At 36.5% G+C, this 10,281-nt stretch overlaps 1 non-coding gene across 1 annotated transcript; it reads left to right on the top strand.

Annotated features, from left to right (window-relative positions):
• The first annotated feature begins 9,594 nt into the window (after positions 1 to 9,594).
• Positions 9,595 to 9,667, top strand: Trnaa-agc (transfer RNA alanine (anticodon AGC)). Its single transcript has one exon. It is a non-coding gene; the product is annotated as a tRNA-Ala (tRNA).
• The last annotated feature ends 614 nt before the right edge of the window (positions 9,668 to 10,281 follow it).

Raw genomic sequence — 10,281 nt, 5'->3', positions numbered from 1 at the left:
CGCTGTGTGCCGTGAAGAGTGTTGTTATTAACTGTATTGCAATTATTACTGAATGTTACTTTAGAGTATAGCAATGCTGTTTTAACTCGTTTTTTTATTTTGGATTTTCAGGTTTCAATCGAGGACGTACAAAACTGTTGGTAAGTGAATATGTTATTTTTTTATCAACTTGTTATACTAACATTCCAAACTTTGAAAAAAGAATCACTTCCACCTAGTTTTGAAATAAATCTATTTGTCTTATTCTATGAAGATTTTTCAGGAGTTTAACAATATTGAGATAATTGATAATAACTATTGGTAAATGATTATACCTATTGGTAATAATAATTTTATCCGGTTGTTATTTTTAATATATTTTTCGATTAAATATTACAACTCATTTCGTCAGTACTTTTGTGATTGAATTTGACAACAGAACTGTAAAGTTTGAACTTATAAATTGACTTTTTTGCTTAACGTAAGAACAACTTAACACGAACAAACAGGACACATCACTTAAGGTTCTTACAAAACATTAAAAGTACCTTTTAATGTTTTGTAAGAACCATAAGTGATTTGTCTTGTTTGTTCGTGTTCGTGTAAAGTTTGAGTTAAGGTTAAATATACACTTCTAATTATTGCACTGATCTGGAGTCCCTGGACTGTTTTACTCTATTACACGTTGTAAAATGTTAGCTTTTACGTAAATGTGGTAATTATCCAAATTTGTTAGGTGGAACAATTAAAATTATCGTACAGGTTTGAGCCAACGGCTTTCAGAATTTCATGAAATGTTGCATACGACCATACTCAAATAACAATGTGAGGTTTTTTGCACTCTTATTGCGGATTTCATGACCAAGTTTGGACATAATAGCCATCATAAGAGTGTAATAAAACCCATATTGCTGGCTGGGTAATTTAATGTTTTGTTAATAAAACCATTATTTAAAAAGTTCAAGGTATCCTGGTTTCCCACAAGACTACAACGGGATTTTTTTTTATTTTCTCGTACATTGCTTATTTCAAAAGATTATAGCTCTTGAGCAAGCGTTGTAGAACATTGTTTATGAAGAAGTAGCAAAATTTTCTCAACAATCTAGAAAAAATGTTAATTGGAAAAAGTTTTTTACAGAATTTTACACGTCAGTGGAAAACTTCAAGGAAAAGTCGGAAAAAACATGTTCCAATTCTTATAAAGTTTTAAAATATTTTTTTTTCAATTGTCAATCCATTATTTCTTAGTAGTAAAAATTGCACGATAGCGATATTCTTTGTTCTTGAGCTACGATCGGGAAAATTACGATTAACAGCATGCAATGCTATGGCTATCGTGCATTTTGATCATTTAAGGAGAAATAAGTCATCATTGATTCTGTAGATTTCAAAAGCATGTTTTTTGTTTGAAGCAAAACACTTCTAATATAGTGTTTTTTGATGAAAAGTTAATGACTGCTCATTTCCCCTTAACGGGAAATCAGCAGTCGTTAACTCTTCGTCGGAGAGCCCAATTTCGGAAGCAGTTTTTGGTCCCAAAAGCGGGATTCTGTTTATAGAAATGTATTCACCGCATTTTTTTGCCAATCTGAACACAGCGAATATATTTTCAAGAACAACATTTTTATTTCAAACGAAAAACTGCTTTTGAAATTCGCAGATTCGATGACAAATAATTTCACCTTAAAGACTACGAATTGATGAAAAGAAAATACTACTGTGGAAAATTTAATAAAAGACTTTTTCTGATAATATTTTCTTCTGCATAGCTAATTTACTATGTATTTATGAAATAATAATTACTCTGCGTTACTTGATTTCTGAGATACGAATACGATATACGATGATTTTGAAAAATGCTCAGTTTTTATATTTAAGAATGACAAAAGGATGAAAAACATTCATCTATAATACGATTGATATAAAGTTATTTTAACTAAAGTTTAGTGCTTAAAACGAGTATTGAAATGTAGTAGCTGAATGCTGAATGAGTAGCTTGAAATGAAAATTGCGCTGAACTAAACCAAAGCCAACCGAAAAGGAGTCTAATTTTCATAAAATGACAAGTTTCTAGTAGTATTAAAATTTAGTCGGTGATATTTGGCAGGGAAGTCTTTGGAAAACTATTACGACGAAAATCTGGTGTCTTCCGACGTTTCGGTCTTTGGTGGTCTTTTCTAATGGACATTTGGTAGGCAGATAATTTTTAATGTTAGTACTGAAGTTGACCACATTTTAACGTATTTTTTTGCTTACTCATCATAAAACGATATCGTTTAAAATTAAAAAGACAATATAAATACGGAATTGTAAAATAAGTTAAAGTAGTAGAAGATTATCAAAACGAAATTATATTAAATTAGGGGTCAGGTGTCTTTAGCTTTATTAGCTTTTGCTTTAATTTTGTGTTGTTTTTTATCTCTGATATTTTTATCTTCAGATCTGCTTTTCCCTTTTGATTATTTTGAGCCAACTTTTTCAAGATAAGAATAGAAAAGTGAAGCAATACTGAGACAGGGCTAGGACAACATTTGAAAAAAAAAATGTGCATAAAAGAATTGTATAACAAAACAAAGTACCGAGAGCACGTTCAACCAGTGAACAGTTCTTGGGACTTCACGTACACGGGCATTTGGGTCCTGCGTGTTAGCACATGAGTTATCCTATTGCACCATACAACAAATTGTCCAAAATAAGCAATTCTAAGTGTAAGGGGTATACCACAAGGTGACGTCGGACTGTATACCTATAGTTTATCATTTTTTTAGACTTTGACACGTTTCCGTGTTACGGGACACAATTAGCAACCATTTTTACTACGTGATGTGGTAGCAGTTTCCCCAAATTTTTGGCAAACATCTTGCAAAATTGGTGGTCCCAAGCATTTACTTCATAAATTCATATCTATTTAAGTAGCTAACCATCGTCGAGCAAATCCAATTTCATAAAAGTGTAAGTAAATTCATTTAAGCACCAGCAAACGCAGTAACGTGTATTCATATTTCAGATTCTGCTATTTTAAACGTTCAAGAATAACTATCTTGATTATTTTACACTTGACCGTGAGAAGGCCATTTGACTTTTACGATTTTTTTGGCTGATTTTAACAGCATTTCAACATGACGCGAATGCACTTTTAAAGTATAGTATATTTCCGATTATACCAGCCCCTCCGTGAATTTTCAGCTGATATAATTGGAAAATTGATAAAATCGGAAAATTTTTTTTTGCTTAAAGTATGCCAAGTTTACTATGAACTATGTTTTTTGCATCATTAGGGTGGTAATGTTTCTATACATTAGGGTGACCAAAAAAAAGTTTTAAATGCGTACCAAAAATACGATGACTTTATAAAAGTTGTATAACAGACTAAAATAAGTAACTTTGTCAAATATAGTAACTATCTATCTCTTATGGTTGTCGCAATATAATGATTTGTTTGTAGAAAGCACTTAAAAATCTATTTGTGAAAAAAATTTGTGTAAAAATCTATATCTCGGAAAATTTAGAAAATAGCGTATAACGATATTCCACTAAAACGTGGATTTTAGTAAGTTAAATAACTTTCTAGAACACTATGAAAGGTTAAAATCTACCAAAATAATTTAGAGACAAAAAACTGTTTTAATGGTTTATCCACAAATCCACGCTTCATAGCTAATTTTTATGAAAACATACAGCTGTAATGTCTTCGACAAACTTGTTTGTATTGATATTTACTACATCTTTGCTGAACGCATCAAATTTGTATCTCGAATATGTGAGAAAATAAATTTTGTATTTCACTTTTAAGGGGATTAATCATCTAATGGTTCCTGTCAAACGAAGGGTTTTTTATACCAAGAAGTATTGCCAAAGACACCATATGCGAAAAATCTCGCATTTTGGCTTAATCCCACGCCGTATCGCTGTTTGGACCACTGTGCAGCCTGGTCGGGTTAAAACGCCTCAAATACTCGTTTGCCTGTTCATATGACCTCAAAGGAATCATTAAATAACTTAAAAAGAACAAACAAAAAATATTTTTGGGGTTGACATAATCGAAAAAAAGCTGATATAATCGGGGGTAGCCATAATCAGGAGCTGATATAATCGGAACCATATTGTATAAGAATAACTATTACTATAACAGAATTATAGTACAATTCCGCCTAGTTATTTTTCTTGGAAAATATGACATAATGCAATGCTTACTTCTCAGTTATTTATTTATTTTTGTGGAGAAAAGCAATAACACTAATATTCCGTTCACGGTATATCGTAATGAAATATCTGCTTATAGTTGCTGCTGTACAAATCCTTTTTGCAAATATTTTTAACAATATAATGTTTCTTATGGACATTATCAATGCGACCAGCATTTTGATCTCTCGTGATATTATCCAGTTTTTTCTGTATTCCGCACTTAATTCTTTTCTGCAGTATCGCTATAGAGTGAACCAACTGCTTATTATCCATGCTTAAGTCTCGCTGTTTTCACCCTCTTTCTTTTTTACTACTTTTCAAGTTAAAATTTGCCTTCATTACATACCTCAAGTCACTACCACTCTTATAAGCACTTGTCCTAGCAAGACTGTTCATCTCTGGCAAATGCAGAATTTACTATTTGTAGCATTTGTGGCTACAGGGCCCCCTGTACGCAACAAGCAAATTTAAGTAAACTTTAAGAGATGTTCCGTTGGATACACTAAGCATGAATATTTTTATGATTAGTGAGCTTTCTGTCCACTATTAGAAGCGTCAAGTCATCTTTTTTACTTGAACCTGGGGTGACATTGCGAATCTCGTTTCGAGAGATTTTGGTTCGTTTCGACGACGTTAAACGAATGGACGAAATGAACCAAAATCACTCGAAACGAGATTCGCAATGTCACCCCTGGTATATTTCCTACGATTATTTTAAAACAGTGCCTCGGTTATTTTGTGTCTTTATTGACCAGCATTTTTCACTCTATCGTTCCAGCATAATGCTTTCCACTTCATGGAAAAAAATCCTACATGTTTCCAATCTATAAGAAGGAAGAAAAATGTAATATCGTAAATTACAATGGAATAACTACTTTGAGTGCTAAATCCAAGGTATTGGAGACCATAATGAAAGACATGTTATTTAAAGGCTGTCAGAATTATTTAGGTACAGCACATCATGGATTCTTTCCCTCGTATTCCATAGAAACTCAAGTTGTTGTAGTTGATGCAGTTCATACTAGCTAGAGGCTGCTTTTGATGCCGTTAATCATACTATTCTTTTGAGTGAACTAGACAAGCTTGGGTGTACCACAAGACTTCGTAGATGGTTGGAAATATACCTTATGAATAACCAACTTTACGTAAAATATATAGTTATGGTCTACCACATGGTAGTAATCTAGGGCCACGGGTATTCTGTAAAATTAAACAACGCAACGATACTACTCAATCTACCTCGTAGTTAAACGTCTGGGGTGAATCAAGGACTGCCGAATGTTATAGGAGCTTTTGAATTTGTGTAGTGTTGAGTAGACGTAGACAGGTTCTGCAGGATTTTGACTGGCGAGTTTCAAGCACAGGACATCTTATCGCAAATTGGATTATACACAGCATCGCGAGTTTTGCAACCGCAATAGGGTGCCAACTCTCCCATCGCTTCCACGATTCGACAATTCTACTGTTTTAGTGACCGTTTTATTTTTGATGAGCCATTTCGTGTCTATCGCCAACGCATTCAATGACAATGATAATTGTTAAGTGTTTATTTAGACTCAAATTGTACCGTTGCTTTGATTAGTTGCGATTTAGCTTAAACTGTTAATTCAAATTTATAGCTCCCCATCTAACGTTACCGTCTCAAAATGACTGAATAATTTTTGTATAAATCTTTTCATTTTCTATTTTGAGAGTCACTAAAATTGTACAGAACAATGAGCCCTAATTGGGTGGTTCAGGGCAAAAAAGTAGCTAATTCCGTAAAATTGTGAATTTAAATCTACTCTACAAGTATTTTATACAACGTGGTTTCAAAATTTGCTTTGCCTAAGTGCAAAAATTGAATAAATTGGAATGAGTGAGCCATGTCTAACCAATACTTTTCATGCATTTTCGTAAGAAATTGTTTTGGTTTCCTTTGAATGCATACTGGCAAAAAATAATAAGTTTCCCGCAGCAAAGTAATTATTTTTTAGAGATAAATAATGTCTCAAAAATCATTTGACGAATTCTAGGAAATCTAAGGTTTAAGGTTGCTACCATGTGGTACGCCAGAGTTTGCTTAATGCATTGGAAAAGTCGGATCCGATTTTCACACTCAGCTTACGGTATGTTAGCTAAGAGTGTAGTCACTTACAGAACGGAGGGCAAGCACACAGTTTCTTAAGGCTTGCAAGAAGAATATCGTGATCAACTCGATCAAACGCTGCTTTCTGGTCCGTATACACTCCATAAATTTGCACTCCTTCATTAACACATGCAGAGATCAAGTAGCTGACATGCCCATGTTTTCGATGCCAACATGTTAGCGTTAGAGTAACCGAGATATCACATCATCGCTACACTTCAGACAAATGAACCAGTTAGCTGGAAGAGATGTAGTGTTGATAGATTACGATTATCTTGAAGTATAAGGCCACCTAATTTATGAGGTAAAATACTACTAGCTTGCTCGATCATTTCTACATTGTTGCTTGTTAGAGGGTCATTGGCCATTTTTGCATTTCTTTATACAACTTTTTTATTTTGTGAAAATGTCTCCGCGAGTCGTCGGGATATTGTAAAAGCTTGCTTTGTTTAAAGATGTCCGCGTGTATAGTCTTTGTCGAGCCCAATCAATTCCTATCGGTTCGGCTGCTGATTACGAAGTACAACTAAGACACTTATCTATTTTTGGTAGTTTACTCCGTATGTTCATCTTATAAAGTTACTTAGACAAACGGTCAACAATTTATAATAAATTTATGAATCACTATTATTTACAATTTTGTGTGCCACCTATCATTCTACCAATATTGAACCCTTTTTACTCAACCATCTGTCACATTGGTCAATATTCCAATTTTCTACCAATATCCGCTTTCGAAATGGGTAATCCGGCCTTCGTTTCGATCGGGGATAATCATCACTCAGAGCGCAAACATTTTCGTTCGTGCGCATCCTGCCTCCATTGCGCCGCACCGTGCCGTGCCGTTTGTAGCGCTGATTAACCCGTACGTACGGTTTGCTTGCTAGCACAAACCTGAAAAGACATCCAGCATTATTGACGCCATCCCGTTGCGTCCGGCAACCGTCGGCAGGTCCGACTGCGATGGATGGCATGGCATCGGGTGGATGCGGACTCGAGATGGTGGAAAACTGCTTCGCTCAGCTACAAAATCATTTAATTAAAAGGCGTCATTGTTTGCTCCATCCTTTTCTGCGGCCGCGCCGCGCCACTTGGCTGTGTTGGCCTTCGTCAAATAATGGCCCACCACGCCTATCCCGTCGCTAGTGCTCGGCCCTTCGGCTCGGTGGGGATGAAATTAATTAACTGCTGCGATAATAAGAAAGCAACCGACTGGATGCACACCGGGCTACAGATCGGGTCGGGACTTGCTTATGTTTTATCTGTCCGAAGGAAAATCTCCTGAACTGCCAATAGAACTGTCCGTCCAACGGAAGAAGGTGAACTTACATGTCACAAACAAACAAATAAACAATCGATTGAGGAAGATTTTGATTAGTGGAAGTAGCTCGAATTCTAAGGGCTTGTAGAAGTGATTACTTAAATTAGTTGAGTTTGTTGAATTTAAATTTTCATTCCCAGCCTGCAGGCTGTTGGTGTTAGTTATTCCATATGCAACCTACAACGAGCTGGTTTACTTCTGCGTACCGGTCGACATTGTGTGGGGAGAAAACGTCGCTTAAAGTGGTAACGCTTGGTTTGATACGGTTTTGCTCTTATTTATTAATTAATTTCGTACTAATTAAGCACGAGCGTTGGCTATTGTCGTCGGTCGACGGTGTTGAAAACGGTTCCTTGTTATTCCTTGATTGATTGCTCCGTGTGGCGGACAGCAGGGACTGCTGACGGGTGGAACGAAGATGCCTCTAAGAACCATTCGCTTTCCTCATTGCGATTCTGCCACTGAGCTTTAAGGCAATCCTGTCCAATAATCTCCTATATTTATTCCCATCATTACAGGATATTCAACGTCGTAACAATTGATGCCTGATGATGGTTACGGTGAATGAATGGTAACCACGTTTCAGTCGAATTAATGAGCCCTACTTTTGTCAGAGAGGAGTGCACTTAAAATGCTGCCAAGCATTTTGCACTCTTGCGAAAAGCGAATTATGCGATGTAACCTTAACCTTATCCAAAACCTAAATCAAAACCACTTTTCACAAGAAATATCGCAAATGTCATCGAAAGTCAATCCTATACATTATTTCCCGGACTAAAACGGTTTTGTTGCTGGCACACAATCATCAGGATTTTCAACCTCTGGAACGCTTTGGGCGATTGCCAGAAACGATATTTCATGTATAGGTTATTTTATCACGAGGTGACCCGCTCTCTATATTTAATATATTTTTTTCATCGAGGACGGTAACGGTGTTGGAAAATGATTCTCCTGTTACTATCAGCTTATGTATTCAGTTTTTTTAACGATTGTTGAGGTATGTAATTTTTAATTTTGGTAGATCAAATCTAACCTTCCAAAAGCAATTTCATTTGCATCACTTACATAAAATTACACGCTTTTCTCCCAAAACCATCTGTGCAAGTTACTTGCTCTCGCAGGCCCGCAAAAACCCGGTATGAAATAAATGTGTGGCCGCGACCTGTACCACATTCACTCATGACTGCACAGCAACAGAGAAAATCGTTTAATTTTTTTACGTTTCATATCCTCCTACTTTCAGCAGCGCGCTCTCATATGCGGGTAAATCCAAGCTATGGCTTGGCTATGTGCGCGTTTATGCTGCTGCCAGGCTAGTGAAAACCCGGTTCCTAGGGGTGGCTGGCGGCCTTCTCAAAACATCGCCTAACTATCTAGCTCAACGACGTGGAAGGCGACCAGTTGGAATACTATTTTCCGAACCGGGCCGCTTGCTGGTCCAGGCCAGGGGACCTGGAGCTGAAATACTGCGTACTTTGTGACGCGAGCAAAAACGCTTCAAAAGTGTACCCTTGTGGCGAATGATGCTTTTGAGGTTGAACGCCTAGCTTGAGCAGCGCTTTCAACCGCCCGCTCTGTCCTTAGTGGGACGAACGGTAGAGTTCCGTTGGTCCCTGGAAGCCGTCTGCAAAATAGTTGTTTTACTTTCTGGCAAGTATTACGGTTCGGTGGGAAATTTAATTTAAAACAAAAAAGCAGGTATTTTAAATTGTGTATACAAGATGGTTTGAAACGTGTCGATGCAGGTCACTTGACGCTTAGGCATCCATTCTTATTCGTTTTGCTTTGCAGTGCCGCACCGCAATCGAGCATTTCGGCTGAGGCTGATCGAAAACTGGTTTGTAGCTGCGCTGCAGGAAAGTCAACCTTTCACTCACTGCATTGCTTGCTTGAAATAGTCGCTATGCGCGATTGGAATTGTGATTAGCTCGTTAACTTGACGAATATAAATATATCAATCAATCTCTATCTTAACTATCAAGGGGATGTAGCTCAGATGGTAGAGCGCTCGCTTAGCATGTGAGAGGTACGGGGATCGATGCCCCGCATCTCCAAAACTTTTTGAATTTGTTATATTTTCTTGAATGTTTTTGTTGTTTTCAGATATACCAGGTCTCAACTGCACACACTTGAATGGGTCATTCCATCTCAAACGTGCACAAAAACCGGAAATATTGGATCTGACGATCAGCGATTTCAACCAAAGTTGGCATAATTGTTCATTCCGACCCCATAACCAATTTTCCAAAGTTTTATGCCGATGATTGATCAATCCCCCTAGCAGGTGCGCTACTTCCTTTTATACAGATTTTCAAAAAAAAGTCATTTTTCGGGTTTAAATATCTCCGAAACAGTTTGATCTGAAGACACGACAATATTACTTTTTTTCTGGGTTTTTGGCCGCGCAATCGAATGATGTTATCAGTTTTTATCTAATTTGTCAACATCATACACTTTTTTGCAATTTAAAACGAAATATGTGAATATCTCAAAACACCCCCAATTTTATTTTCAAATAAATATGCTTAAAATGTTCGCCAGAAAATTCTACCTGAGAATCACTTAATTAGAAAAAACAATATTGGTAGTTTGGGAGACATGCCGTTTTAATATCTGGGGCATGCGTAATTCTATCTGAATTGTTAGTGAAAGTATGTTTAAACACGTC

Source organism: Sabethes cyaneus, chromosome 3 (assembly GCF_943734655.1).
Source record: "Sabethes cyaneus chromosome 3, idSabCyanKW18_F2, whole genome shotgun sequence".
NCBI lineage: Eukaryota > Metazoa > Arthropoda > Insecta > Diptera > Culicidae > Sabethes > Sabethes cyaneus.
This window is presented reverse-complemented; position numbering and strand designations above follow the sequence as displayed.